General features: G+C 39.9%; 1 long non-coding RNA gene across 1 annotated transcript; it reads right to left on the reverse strand.

The window, feature by feature from the left end:
- Positions 1,436–2,925, reverse strand: LOC110400470. Its single transcript, XR_002439874.1, has 2 exons — positions 2,430–2,925; positions 1,436–2,104 (listed from the first exon to the last, which is right to left on the reverse strand). It is a non-coding gene; the product is annotated as an uncharacterized LOC110400470 (long non-coding RNA).

Raw genomic sequence — 15,021 nt, forward strand, 5'->3', positions numbered from 1 at the left:
TTGCACCAAAAATAGGATTGTGCAGCCAGCTGGGAAGATGGAATGCTTTTTGCTGGGTTGCTGGAGGGGTATGTCCCTGCCTGCATCTCCAGCCACCCCATGCCTAGCCCTGCTGCTGCCCTGCCTGCATGGGCTCTGCAGAGTTGTCTGCACCCCTGCTGGTGCATCTCTGGGGCTCAGTGATGGATGGTCTGAACGCATTTGCCAACCATCCTAAATCATATGCACTGTGCTTAGGAGACAGAGCTATTGCAAACAAAGTGCTGCCCAGAAGAGGGGACCTGCAATCAGTGCCATTACAAGAGAGGAAGATTGGAGATTTAATAAAATCTCATTATCCTACTGCTGGGGAATTTATTTACCTTTGTGTCAAAGTGCTAAGTGAAGTGTCCAGCATAAACTCCCTGGTGAATAATAACACACATGATTAACTTTAAAACCCCACTAACATAACTACATGCAAACAACTACACTTGGCATAGAATTATGGTGGAAATATAAACATGACCAACAGCTTGATGCTCAGGGCTGTGCTTCCTCCAGCTGCTGCATCTCCGCCCTTTCACACCAACATATTACTTCCCATGGATGGATGGAGTGAAAGTAAGTAATCTTCCGTTAGGATGTCCGTGAGAGCATAGAAGGGAGGATGTGCAGTGAAGTCATGTTACGAGCACAAATGTATTCAGTTGTGCAACTGTAGAACCACACAAATTGTCCCACATTAAAACAAGTTCACGGAGTTTGACATAATAGAAGCTGAGAACAAATGTTTTGCCATGTAATCCATAAAGAAAATTCATATAATATATAAAATAATCCAGATCAACTGAAAATATTTATGGACCAGCCATGCAGCTGGTGTAAATCAGCATAGCTCCACTGAAGTCAATGGAGCGACACCGGTTTTAGGCATGTGAAGATTTGGCACTCAAGTAATTTGGATTTTCATCAAGAAAACCCAGAGCTACTTCTCCTGTGGATTTGATGATTGAACTCCTGTTTAAAAGGTTGTGTTTTGAAATTCTGAATCAAGAAAATCATATATTACAGTCTGGGTTTTGAACAGCTTTTGCTGGCTGTGGAAACATTTAATTCATCGCAGTTGGCACTGAGTATTATCTGAGATAATGTAATGGAAACATTCAAGGATTGATGAGGTTTTTAACATTTTACATGTGTATTTACCCTTTCTATTTTTTAATACATGAACAGGATTTTAGGGCATTGGAGTCTGATCCATATTCCATTACATTCAGGAGCAGTCTTTTCATTGGCATCCAAGAGCTCCAGGTCATTCCCTTGGTCAGCCCGACACCTCTAAGCAGCACATACATGTGTATCACATGTATTGTCTATATTTACTTTGTGAGATGGGAAAATTAACATGCCTACCATTTACTGAGATGTTTGCACATGAACATTACATCACACATTTAAATAAATACAGATGCATTTATTTCAGCTTGTGAATATCCAGACGTCTATGCTTGCCTGGCATACATCTGGGTAACTGAAGCATACTATTTCCACTTGTTTATAACTCCTTTCTTTCTGAACCAGTTTTTTTTCCAACTTATCCAAGCCCACATTTCTCACTGGAGACTCCATGCCAAGTTTGAACTGTTTTCAGTTACCCAAGCACAAGTAAAACATCTGAAACAATTCTTTAAGCGTGCTCAAAACCAACCATATGGATTTTTACCAAACTTTCCAAAAGCTACAGAAGTATCAGCCTAAAGGATCTTTTTTTCTTTTTTTGGAAACTCATAAAGGGGCTTAGAAAGGAAGTACTTCTTTAACTAGTAAGGAATGCTCAGTGACCAAAGTATTATACTGAAGAATGTCTAAAGATCTATTTCTGGGTAAGTCCATGTCCTGCTCTGTCCACTCATGTCAGCCGGGTTGGGTAACTTTTAAGTCCCGACATAGACAAGATCCAGAAAAGTGTCTTTGAAAGTTCATCTTGGAAATACGTCGTGAATTTGGTCTCAGCTTTTGCCAGTCACTCAGAAGGATCGTTCTACCTTGGAGACCCCACCAGTACTTCAGCAGTGTATCCCATCTGTGATCCTGGAAGAGCAAGGTGAGGAAACACGGGCTTCTAGTTCAAAAGAAATAGAAAATAAAATATCAGATCTGCCATAACAGGAAATTTGTGTAACAGGCTGGTGCAATAGTATCTTGCAGCAGAGCACAGAAAAGCAGTTTATGTTCTGGCCCAACGAACAGGGAAAGTGCAAGCAGAGGAGCCTGAGCAGACAGTGCTGTTAACCTAAGCACATCCACTAGACCCTAACATGTAACACAGATAATTTCCATATGTCATGTCTCTATTCTAACAGACTTTTGGTGTTGAAATTTTGCAGCTCTCTTTTCTTCTAAGATTTGAGACTTCTTTTTCAATCAAATAGAAGAGAACAGGTTACCTGTTTCTTTAACATGTACCAGCTGCAGGTAGTGCAATCAGCAGGAAGCACCGGTAAAGAACACTTCTTAAACAGAGATGGGGCTGCACCAGGGCTCCTGTCCAAATAGGTCACAGCTGCTGGGGAAATTCAGATCCAGAACTTCCAGCTTCTCTTCTATTTATTCTTGCTTATTTTGCATATCTTTTCAGAACAAAAAAATCCATCTGTTTCTATATCTGGAGGGAAATTTTCCTGCAGAGCACTCAGCATCTGAGCCATAATTCTGACCCATACTCTTTGGCCATTCTCACTCCGGGCCATACATACCCTGCCAAAGGATGACCATACATGCTATAATTTCATGGATTTGTGCTGCTGAACATGAGAAAGGATGACACATGCCCCTTGTTGAAGCAAACAGTAACGGTTCCTCAGGGCTCTGCTCTCAGAATAGTTTTGCTGGCTTTGCTTTTGTGATCCTGAAATTGTTAGTGTTCCCATGAGAAACTACACAGACAGCAAATGCAATGGCAAGCGTAAGCAGTATTTTAAAGACACAGGTGACAGTGAAACACTATCTTGGCTTTCCTCCCCGTTTAGTCATGCCTTTCAGTCCACCCTTGCTGCAGGTGACATGAATTTGATTATCCCAGCTACTCAGCCTCCCAGTGAAAAACAGCAGCTCCCATCCAGAAACAAATCAGCATGAAATCAGACAGTTGACAGAGGTTTCTGAAAAGCTCCCTTTAACATAGTTACACTGGGGACAGGGTTACCTATTAAAACCAAGCTGATCTGTCACATCTGACCCATGGTTGTGCCTGCGTTCATCTCATCCATCCTTTCATGTTTTTGGATTACGGGGCTGTGGGAGGCCAACCTGAGGTGTTTAATGAATACTATTATTTTATAAGCTTCTGTTAAATAGTTAGACAAATATTCTGTAATCCTTTGGACTCATCCTAGGTCAACCACATAGTTAATGAACAATGATAACAAATAAGTTGAAATTGAAGCTTTGGGGAAAATGCCCCTTTCCCTTCATCACACGCATGTGTGCACACATGCACAGAGTCTGTTAAGTATTTACATTTTGCTTCGGAAGTATTTGCCACACTCAAGAAAAATAAAATTACTGCTTTTAACAAGAGAATTGAAACCAAAGGGCATTTCATCTTTTATAATCAACAAGAATAGTTATATGCTTGACTATATTAAATCTACTTATTGCAATCTCTTATGACACAAGCTGTGTTTTCTCTGCTAATGAACTGAACGTTTAAAAGCACACTGGTGCAACAATGGTTGTAAAAATCTGCTTTACTTATGAAATGTTTCACAGCTCAAACTGCAGGCATTTCACATTTTTTACAGTTCAATCTTTAACGTGATGCAAATATGCCTTAGCTGAAACACAAAATTCCTGCATTTGGAATTGCAATACAATCACAGCACAGGCTCTGTTTTTCTGTAACCATGTTTTTTTCCACCAAAGGCTAAACTTTATGGCAAAGCATGCAATCACAGTGCTATGGAGATGCCAGATGGCCTACCTCTTAATGCACTGATTAAAAAAATACCTAAAAAATGCAAATTATGGTATTTCCATACTGGAATTGTAATTATTCACTCTTGTTTTATGCCATGCTCAGAAGCACGACAGGCGTGGTACAGAAGAAATACTAGACTCTGTCATTGATACCTTACACAACTCTAGTCTTGCAGATAGAGTTCGGAATTCTGCAGCATTTTTTGGGTGAGTTCCTTCACATGTTGCCCTCCAAAAGAACCTGCTTGAAGATCCCAACAACAGGAGCGACAGAGAAACCTGTGGGGTCATCATTCAAGAAGCTGTGAGTGCCAAGTGTTTTTTCCTGCTCCTTTCTTTTCAGTATTTCCTTTTTCATTTCTGCATATTGACTTGGTATCCTTTCAAGCAGATGGGGTCATTTTTTTCCTGGAACCGTGTAGGATTTTTGGCACCAAAACTGTTACCATCTTCCTGTCATCTTTTCATTGTCAAGAGACAAAGCCCTGTGCAGCTCCGGAGAAGTTTAAGGAAAGTATTTCTCAGCCAGGTCCTGCTGCTGTAAGGTGCTTAGCATCAGATAGAACTGGGCCCTCAGACAGACCCTATTCTGTTTTTAAGTGGTCTGCAAGGGACGCACTTTGCCTGAAATTCATTCTAGCCCAAGATTGTGAACATAGCGGACAATAGATGGATTGGTGTAAAACTATCCCAGATAACTGCTCATACATCTTTCCTCTGTCAGTGAAATTTGCCATGATGTGTTCAAAGCCAAGAGGCATTATTTGTGCTGTCCTGGATCTGTTAAGGAATGGCAGGGGGAGGACAGAGATACTTAGGGATTTAAAAGCAGAGAGAACTCTATGAAAGAGATAAAAGGAGTCAAATGCACAAACCCTATTTGAAGTCCTTAAAGCATAAGAAAAGAAAGTATTAGACTTACCACATAGGGAGAGCTGGAATTTGTGTAGCTCTGGCCCCTGTGAACTATAGCTGCTATTTTAGGGGTGGTCTGAATGTTTGAAAAGATAGCCTGAATTCACAAAACTTTTCCCTAGCACTTATAATGCTCTTTTTATTTTTTCGATAAAAGTTGGTTCTTTTTACTGTTGTTGTTTTTATGAACTATATCCTAGATTATGTATCTGTTTTCATGTTAGATATCAAAACCAGGAGAACTCTATGGGAGCTGGACAATGGAAAGGAGTGAAAAATATTTTATAAGGTAGCTATCTGCGTGAAGATACATTTTCTCCACAATGTCAACACTAGGTCTCCGCCAGCCAATCTGACACAATTTTCCCTACGAGCATTCTCTTTGTAGGGAAGAGAATGTTTCTCTCTCATATCACTCAACCTTCTTTTTCTTTCTGCTCTTTTTTTAACCCATTTTCTCTCCAAAGCAATATCTAGCCTGATATTGATCAAGAAAATTTCAAATCCAATGCATTCCTGTGTGTTTCTACGTCGGTAACATTTTTTTTCTTTATTCAGTGGCTTTAATGTTTACAGGATCTTTTTAAATTTAATATCTACACTAAGGTCTTGACTACACTACTGTTCATTTCAAGTTGCCAGCAGCAAAGATCTGAGAAGAGCTCAAAAGACATTGTTTGCTGAGCTGCCTTTCAGAGGCTCGTCTTAACCTTACTATTGTACCGTAAGACAAATCCAAATTACTCTGTTCACTGGACTTTGCAACATTCTGCTGAAAATATCGTGATAAGATTCTGACCAAGTAGATTCTATGTGTTTCCTGTCAGCTGCAATCAAGCTGAGGAAAGACCTTTTATTTAGTATAGTTTGTCAAACGTACTGCATGTCCCAGACCACAGAGTTGGAAAAGCTGCAGAGATGAAAGAGATAATATATGAGAGATATAGACCTAGCCCTCTGAGTCAGTTTCCCAGTTCCCTACCACAAATTTATTAAGAGGATGGTATGAATGAGACTGTCTGTAAGTGTCAGAAGGGTGATGCTGAGGGAGATAAGCTTGTGCGGTGTGGAGAAGAGATGGCTCCAGGGATACCTTGTTGCTGCCTTCCAGTACCTAAAAGGAGCTCATAAGCAGAGACTGACTATTTTAGTGACAGGACAAGGGTGAATGATTTTAAGTAAAAGAGGGGAGATTTAGGTTAGATGTTAGGGGGAAATTTACTCAGAGGTGGTGAGGCACTGGCATAGGCTGCCCAGAGAGGTTGTGGATGCTCCATCCCTGGAGGTGTTCAAGGCCAGATTAGGTGGGGCACAAGGCAGCCCAATCTGGTGCCTGATTTAGTGGGTGGAAACCCTGTCCATGGCAGAGGAGGTGGAGCTAGGTGATCTTTATAGTCCCTTCCAACCTAGGCCTTTCTGTGATTCTATGATTCTACCAGTGTCTGTGTCCTTAACGACCTTTAGTATTGCACAGAAAGAGTCAAATTCATGGGATTCTCTTCCAAAACAGAACAGCTAATTCATAGAATAATAGAGTCAGAGTCACTTGAGTTGGAAGGGACATCTAAATGTCATTTATTCCAACTCCCCTGCAATGAATGGAAACATCTAGATCAGGTTGCTCAGAGCCTGGTCCATCCTGGCCTTGAATGTCACCAGGGACGGGATGGGGCATCCACCCTCTCTCTGGACAACCAGTTCCAGTGCTTCATAACCCTTACTGTAACAAAAAAAATTTGGTAGCTGTTTCACAAACATCTTGTGTGACTGTTTTGTATCCATACTACGTATTTCTTCTGAAAAGCTGAGAATATTTCCTCACCCTGTATTGACTGTATAGGGTTAAGCATTTGAGTGCTGGTCTTCCAGAATGCTTGTCCCAAAACTACACACAAAACTTCTTCCACAGCACCATAAGCTTAATATGTTCTTTGCCTCATCAGTTCTTCTTTTTAGAATTACCTTAAAGGAATACAGCCGGTGGTTTTCTTTCACTTTTGGGTATGGCAAATCTCTTTTTACCTGTAATATCTGCGATTCATGGACATTTTTAATATCAGACATCAACCAAAGAATGCAGTTATCCCTTGTAATTATTGTTGCTATTGTTATTTCCATGAAGCCATAAGGAAGCATCAATACTACAAAGCCATGTTGTTTTGATGTCGGAGATATATACTGGGTAATTACTAACAAGGATGACGTTAAAAGCAAAATACTCGCATAGCTTTGCTGGACTTTATTTCTAAGCAAAATGGACACTGGGAGTTTAACTTAATTCCTTAAACAGTATAAGCACCCCAAGCAAAACTCTGAGCATGTTTACTATAGGCTAGGCAACCTGTAATTAGCTGCACTTTTCATGACGTATCAATCTGGCCTTTTCCTGAATCCCAACCTGTATAATATATGTATATATTTATAAACACATATATGTATACATATGTGTGTATATTTACATATATATGTATGTGTGCATCTATATTTTTATACACCATTTGCATATTCAGAACTTCACATTGGTTTGAAAATCAACTGTACATAGAAAAGTAGACACATCAGGAATTATGATGCTATTGGAAAGAATTTCTGGTACATTGAAGGTACTTTGTCATATTTGTGAGATTTTGAAAAATCTCTTCTGAATTTTTTTCCGACAACCATAGCGTTCACTGTAAGAGACACTGAAGAGACACAGAAGCAATGGGCCATCTTCTGTTGAAATAAAAGAGATTTAGGAACAATTGAGTTGACTTAACATTTCTCTAATGTACAGAACTCTCAATAAGAGTCAAGGGAAACCCTTAGCTGCTTTCCTTCAGCACAGAGCTTCACTTCTAGAGAACTTGTATGATGTGGCTAGGCAAGAAGTTACCATTGGCCTGAAGAAGTTTCTCTTCAGTGCATAGTCAAATTAATAATAATGTGTAGATATGGCGCTGGCAGATGAATACAAACCCAAGTTTAGACAGGCAAATACCTTTTATTTTTCTGAGCTTTAGCACTTCTGTAGATGCTCAATCAGAGCTCATTAGGTTCATTGATTGCTACTCGTATTTCATCTAAGATTAAGAGAAACTTTTCTAATGACATCATTTCTCAACATCAATTGATTGATCAACATCAATCAATGCTCAGCTGAGCATTGCATGCAAAGGAACACAGCTATGAACACAGATGCTCCCTTACAGACATAATGCTCAAGTTTCAGCTCTGTCTGCTTTGTTTCCCAGAGACTGTGTTGTCTGGAAGCCAATGCACAGGGCTGACTAGTGTATGAACACTACATCCAAGGAAATCTGCCACATAAATCCTTGGAAATTCAATTTCATAGCATTTGTCTGATGTGAGTGAGTACTATTCAACAGGTATCATGAGTCAGGCTTGAGTCTTTGCCCTTTTAGTTTCCATGAGCAGGACCAATAAAATGTTCTGCAAAACGCCAGTTTATAGGCTGAACAGGCTGGGCACAGAAGCCAAATTAACAACCTGCCATGGTGTAGAAAGCTGCAGATTTGCTCTGATGAATGGAGCTCATAGTATTTTTTTTTTCTCAGAGTGCGAATTGAAACATTATTGTACAACTATTAGTTTCCAAGAAAAAAATGTAATTGCTTCTAGATGCTACTCACTGTTTTCAAGAGCTCTTTAACCTTTAACTTTTTCAGTACAAAGGAAGCCTTGCTGTGCAGTGAATCTAACAAGACCATCATTTATAGTTGGCAGAGTTCATTAGTCAGTTGTAACAGTTTAATTATTAGCATTTTAATGCATGAGTGTTTAACTAGACAGAACAAAAGTCTTTTAGGTACAGCATGATATTTCTTAAAAGAAAATAAATTAATTGGTGCTGTTGTTTATACTGGGGCTCATTACTAAAATTAGACAAGTAAAATTAAAGAAATTTGGAGTTAGGTTTTGTCACCAATTAAACTGATGTTATATTTGATGGTCTTTTCAGTACATTTCAGCTTTAATGAAAATATTTCTCTTTACGGGAATAAAAACTCTTTTGTGTTTCACATCTTAAAAATAGTTGTGAAGTGGATGAAGCTGATTTCTTCAGGTCTGTCCCTGCCTCAGAGTCCACTTTTGCTATAAAATCTTTTTTCTCTGTTACCTCTCCTTCAGAACTGCTAATGAAGCCCCCCTGTGAGCCACAAGACAGGTTCCTAGATATCTGACGTAAATAAATAGTCTAAAAATTAAGAAGGCCACTATTTTACAAAGAATACACAATTTTCCTTATAAATTTTGCATCAGACCATTTTCAGTTTTTAGAAAAGGTTTTTTTTTCTCCCCTCAATTTTAAATAATTCTCTAGGATGATATTTATTTTCTAGATTACACTCTTGACTTAATCCTTGCAGGAGCTTTTTTTTTTGCTTTTTTTTCATGGATTGCTGGCAGTAACAGCTGTGTGGGAGGGAGCTAGAGGTCTGAAGGGGGGTCGTTGGGAAATGGTTGGATTGCTTGGGAGATCAAAGGAAGAGAATTAAAAATATATGGATGCTTATCAGAACAGCGCTTCCGGACTGTCAAAGAATCTAATTTCTAACTATGGACCAAAGGAAAGTATGTGAACATGGGTTATCTTCACCATCTTGGTATGGCAGGTTAATGGTGCTGGCAGAACACGTACTAAGAAATCTTACAGTCTTGAATCATCTCATGATGATGATGCCACTAAACTGTGTCCCCGACACATTCTTTTTATTGTTATTACAGCCTGCATATGTTGAGGGGTAACTTCTATTAGTGCTTTTCCACCTCCAGTGCCCTGTGATCAGCAAATGAGGTCACCCAGCTTCCTCCCCTCACTCAGCCTTGTTCAGCTTTCTCCTTCCCATCCCTTCTTCTTCCATGATGTCCATCATGGATTAGAGAACGCTTGGGCTAAAAGTTTAAGGAACATTGGTTTAGAGTGTTTTGGTGGGTAACAGGGAAGCATTTCCTACCCTGAGGATGGGGACTGTCTTCTGCAAGTCATAGGGTGCCCCGAGTGCTGGCAAAGTGCATGGTTTCAGGATCCTACCCATCAGTCACTTACTTCTCATCAGTCTGGCAGGTCATGGTTGATGGCAAAAACAGCTTTGCAAAGACCCCGTGGAACTGTAGGGATGTGCTACCGGTGAACAGGGACATGGTTCAGTGGGTAATATTGGTGATAGATGGATGGTTGGACTGGAGATCTTTGAGGTCTTTTCCAACCTTAATGATTCTGGGATTCTGCAATTCTATGTTTCTATGAGTTTGAGTTCTTTCAAATTCCCTGGTAAACTGACTGTCTCTCTGTGGCATTCCTGTGTTTTGTGGATGATGAAATGTGATGCAACAAGACTTAAGGATCATTTAAAAACTGGCACTTCTTACAGTTTATTGCATACAGAAGTGTTACATCATGTTTACTATGTTAAATTAGAAGCCGATTTTTTTGTGGAAGGAAGAAATACCTATTTGGTTCCAGCAAGTAATGACGTCTATCCCATTTCACTATCGTTTTATTTGTACTCATTAATTTTAGCGGGATATTTATAATCAGAAATAGACATTTGCTGTGGAAATGCCTTTTCCTCAACATTTCCAGACATAGTGTGTCTTTAGCCAGACAAAGGGTTTTTATTTTTAAGGAATGATATTTCAGAGCTGGAAATGCCAGCTCCCTGGTGCTGAGACGGAGTTTCTGGAAGTCTCTTCCAGATGTGAAGCTTTAAGGAATTAAGTTATATTGGGAAAATGGATTATCCCTAGTGGTGAGCATTATATCACCTCGTTAGGTTTAAGAAGCCCAGGTGATAGAAAATAGTGGGGAAAATATATATTAGTACAAAATACTTCAAGTCACAGAAAAACTGACACTGACAATAGACCGATTCCACTGTAAAGTCTAAGAGTTATTGCCTGATTAATATGTTACCAATCAATCAAGTAATTGTCTGGGAAAGAGCAAAATGACAGACCAAGTCTGGACTGTCCCTGTGCAGCATGCTGGAGTTGCCAAACAATGGCAATGTTTGGATGCAGGAGCAACTCTGCACAGCCTGTGAGCTCGCTGACAAAGCAAAGCTAACTGATCTCTCGATGTGCACTTTTTACACTATTTCTGCTGTTGTTTTTCACTTGATTTCTGCTTGCACTGCCTGTCTGATTATGCTTTGCCTCTGCGTATGTGTGAGAGAGCATGTGTGTTTTGTACGTATCACCAGATTTGAGCTTGCCCTCTGAGGATATCAGTGCCCTAATTAGCACATCAGTATTATGCAAAAGGTAGCAGCACTTCTGCTTCCCTTTAGACACAGAGGGCTTGCTTATCCTACACGGCCTTGTCTCAGAACAAGGAAAGTTTGTTTCTGGTGTACCCGGTTGGTGCCCCTCCCTGTGAATGGGACACCAGTTCCTCCTGGGAATCCCTGCTGAGTTGGAATCAAGTGGCAGCCTGTTTTTTATAATCCCATTCACCTCTGCGTCATCATCTGCTTGCTGCTGGAGTGCAGGGCTAGAAGTAACACAGGAACATGTACTCTGACCACGAGGATTTTCCAGACATGCTGTTTGCCATCATGTTGCCTGTGCAGAAGGGCAGCTGTGCTGAGCACCAGATATTAAAGCGTGGTTAAAGCTTGTTAGGGCTGTACAGCAAAGCACTCAGAAATCAAGAAATGTCAAAGCTAAGGCTCATTTATAAATTCATCCTCCTTTAAAGGATGAATAGCAGTGTAGGCAGCTTTTAATTACATAGCCAGGTTCTGTTTTTCCTGGATTTACGCGTGAGTGAGATAGTACATCGGTGTGCACATATATAGAGCTGTGTCATCTGGGAGAGCATATATTAAAGCCCTTTCTCTTACCCATAAATAGAGATGATTCCAAACCAAAGCCCTAGCTTCAAGCTAGCTACAGACCTTGGGGAGTTCAAAATCAGAATCTGGATTTGGATCTGAATTTAGCAGCTTAGGCCCATCTGCAATAAATACATACAGGATGAAATGTAGATAACTGAGATATAAGGCTATATAGACTTCAAAGTGGCTCTGATAAAATCATGATAACCACAAGAAAGAAGTGGTGTGTGATCTCAGAAGAGATATCCCCAAGATGTCTATACAGCTTAATTTTCCCACATTGTGTCCTTTTATCTTCAATGGATAAAAGGTGAATTATTATTATTATAGGCAGTGGAGCAGTAACGCCTGTTATTCAGGTTGCCTAACACTTTCCATTGTTCACCCCCTAGTCACTCGCTTACAACTTTTGCAGGCTTTAACCTTTAGAGATGAAGTTTCCCATACTCAGTGCTTGCCTCGGGTTGAATTTGATCAAGAAGAAGTATTCCACCTTCAAGACTGTAGCAATAGTGCCGGCAATAAATCATGTCAACATTTGCTTCTGCATTTGTAAACTGTCATTTTAAGGTAGCTGGAGAGAGGACAGGAGGGCGAGCAAACAGACAGCTCTAAAAGCCTGCGCTGTCATCCTCACCTTATCTACAGAGCGATCATGTTAAATCTCAAATGACAGAGAGTCAGACAGCAGGTGGGCGGGCGATGGAGGAGAAAATGGCATTTCTCACGTGATGGTACCTGTGCTCTCCTTCTCACCGGAGCAGCCTGAATGCAGCAATCCACCTGCCTTAATGTCTGCAGGACTCAGTTTTCACATGGCAATGGAAAAAAATAAAAGAGGCCAAAGTATGTGAAATCTGCACACCCCGAGAGCTGTCCCACATTCCCCACCCAATCAGCAGATAGGAGCTCTGCTCGGCGAACCTGCCATGGTAGCTGATAATTATTGTTGTATTAATTGGTGCTGTCCAGACTAGACAGAATGTAAAAGATCCCACTGTGTCCAATAATTAATGTTTTTCCCTCACTGCAATGTCATTAATAAGGGGTTCCTCCAAGAAACGAGTAATTGGATGGTTCGGCTTCATTAGGGTATTTTTAGATAAGGTTTGGTCTAGAGACATATAGGAAAGCTTATTATGTTTATTTAGACTGTATTATCTGCTGCTAATGTGCTACACTGATTTTGTATCTTCTGCATTCTCTCGGATTGTAATGATAAAAGGAATGCACAAATTACAATTTAAATGAACCGAAATAAAATTCAGTATTATAAAATGACGAAAAAGTGTCATCTCAAAATAAATATCACCAGCATCCTCTAAATCTCCCCTTTTCTCAGCGACACAAAGCTATTGTCACAGGAAGACAAAAGTCAGATTTTACTAATTAGAGATGAGTGTAGCAGAGCGCTCTTGTTTTGGCAATTATCTGAGCAGCTTTTGAAAATGGAATGTGTAAATCTGGTTTTGGAAATAACTTTGGAAAGAAGACTAAGGAGCTTTTTCAGGGGTATCACTTACACCGACATGTATGACTTTATTATTCTGCAAAGATGCCTTGGGAATCTGACTCACATGAAAACTTGATATGCAAGAGAGCTATAGACCAGGATGTGGCGGATTTACACAGGAAACATATATGGCTAGTCAAAACAGCTCTGTTTTACCACAAAGGAGCTTTGCACATGCTTTGCAAGGATTTTATGTGGGAGTTTATTCTTGAACACAGCACATAGCCAGTTTTTCACAACCCAAACTTACTCTAGTTAAATTTTTAGGGCAACTTAGCCAAACCGGTCCCATTCACAGCTGCATCCTCTTAATCTCATCACAAGTCACAGATCTCCCACTAGGAAATGATAATCCACAGTTTAGTGTCTGTATTATACTTACTGCAAACACAAGAGACCACATTCATCACAAGTAATTCTCTAAATGTGAGAGATCTTGTTACAACAGGAATGCACTTGGCCCACGGGGCGTCAGATAGTGACACGGGCTCATTGCACCGTGCTAAATAAAAGTGAAGAAAAACATCATCAGGGATAGCAGTCCAAGAGCTGGGTGATGTTAGTTGATCCTCATTAAGATATTGTGTCAGTCAGTGTTTTCAGTAGCTTCTTGTTGGAGAAGGGACATTCAGCCAAAACCTGAACTCGAGTATTTATAAATACAAAATACAAAAGTTTGCCTCCTCTCTCCATCTCTCCCGACGCTTCTCCACCACAAATCCTGCCTGCACATTGACAGCTCTGTACAAACTGTTCGCATCAGTGCTAATTTAAAAACAAGAATTCCTGCAAACAATATGCAGGGCACGTCCAGACAAACATCCAGAACTGCAACGCTAAGTTCATCTCACGTAACAGTTAACACAGCTCCCGCAAAGTAACCACATCATAATATTCTTTTGTAATAGGTTGTGATTTTAAGTAACACATCTCATTAATATAAATGATCTCAAATAGACACATAGAATTTTGTTTCCTGTTCATTTCCCATCCCAGTGCCTCTGGACCCCTATCTACTCTAGGTTAGCGCAGAGTAAATCACACATAATTCTGCTGAAGTCGGGGGTGTTACACTGGCATAAGTCAGAGTACAATAACGTCCTCAGTGTCCCGGGTTCCTCAGTAAGATTCACAAAAGTAAATTCCATTAGTATGTGTAGAAATATGTCTTTCTCATAATGATATGACTAAAAACTTTTGTACTTCAGAACAGAAGTACAGAGACCCCTTGAAAGCCAGATATTGATAGCTTGCTTTATGTTTAAAGATGTCAACAGAACACAATGGTTCTCAGCATCCATATTAGTTATCTTTAGTAAGAGAGAAGAAGATTTAAAGTAAGGGAATGAGGTTTGCAATGTAACAAGATAAAGTCATCTCCTGCAGCCTAGAGGATTTCTTTAATCTTATTTTTAGAGAAGAGCTGAGAAGCTTTTGCAAAACCGGCTTGTTTGGATTCAGTTTCTATTTTATCTCATCCACAAAAGTTTGGAGCTGAAGGGGGAAACAGATAAAAGTTTTGAGCAAACTGGGATGGTTTTACATTGGTCTCATCAACCTTCCTAATCTAGGTTTGATTTTGCAAAACCTGTCTTAATCCAGATCTCTTCTTATCCAGCCCACGAAACACACACACACACAAGTCTTAGGAAAGTTTCAAGTTGAGAAACATTTTTAAAAAGTCAGATTTTCTCCTAGCCTGAATTTAGATAACTGTCAACTAATTTTTTTGCATTGACAGTACTCTATACCTATAACTAGAGTTTGATTTTCATAAGTAGACGTATTTCC

This window comes from Numida meleagris, chromosome 5 (assembly GCF_002078875.1).
Source record: "Numida meleagris isolate 19003 breed g44 Domestic line chromosome 5, NumMel1.0, whole genome shotgun sequence".
In the NCBI taxonomy this organism is placed as follows: Eukaryota; Metazoa; Chordata; class Aves; order Galliformes; family Numididae; genus Numida; species Numida meleagris.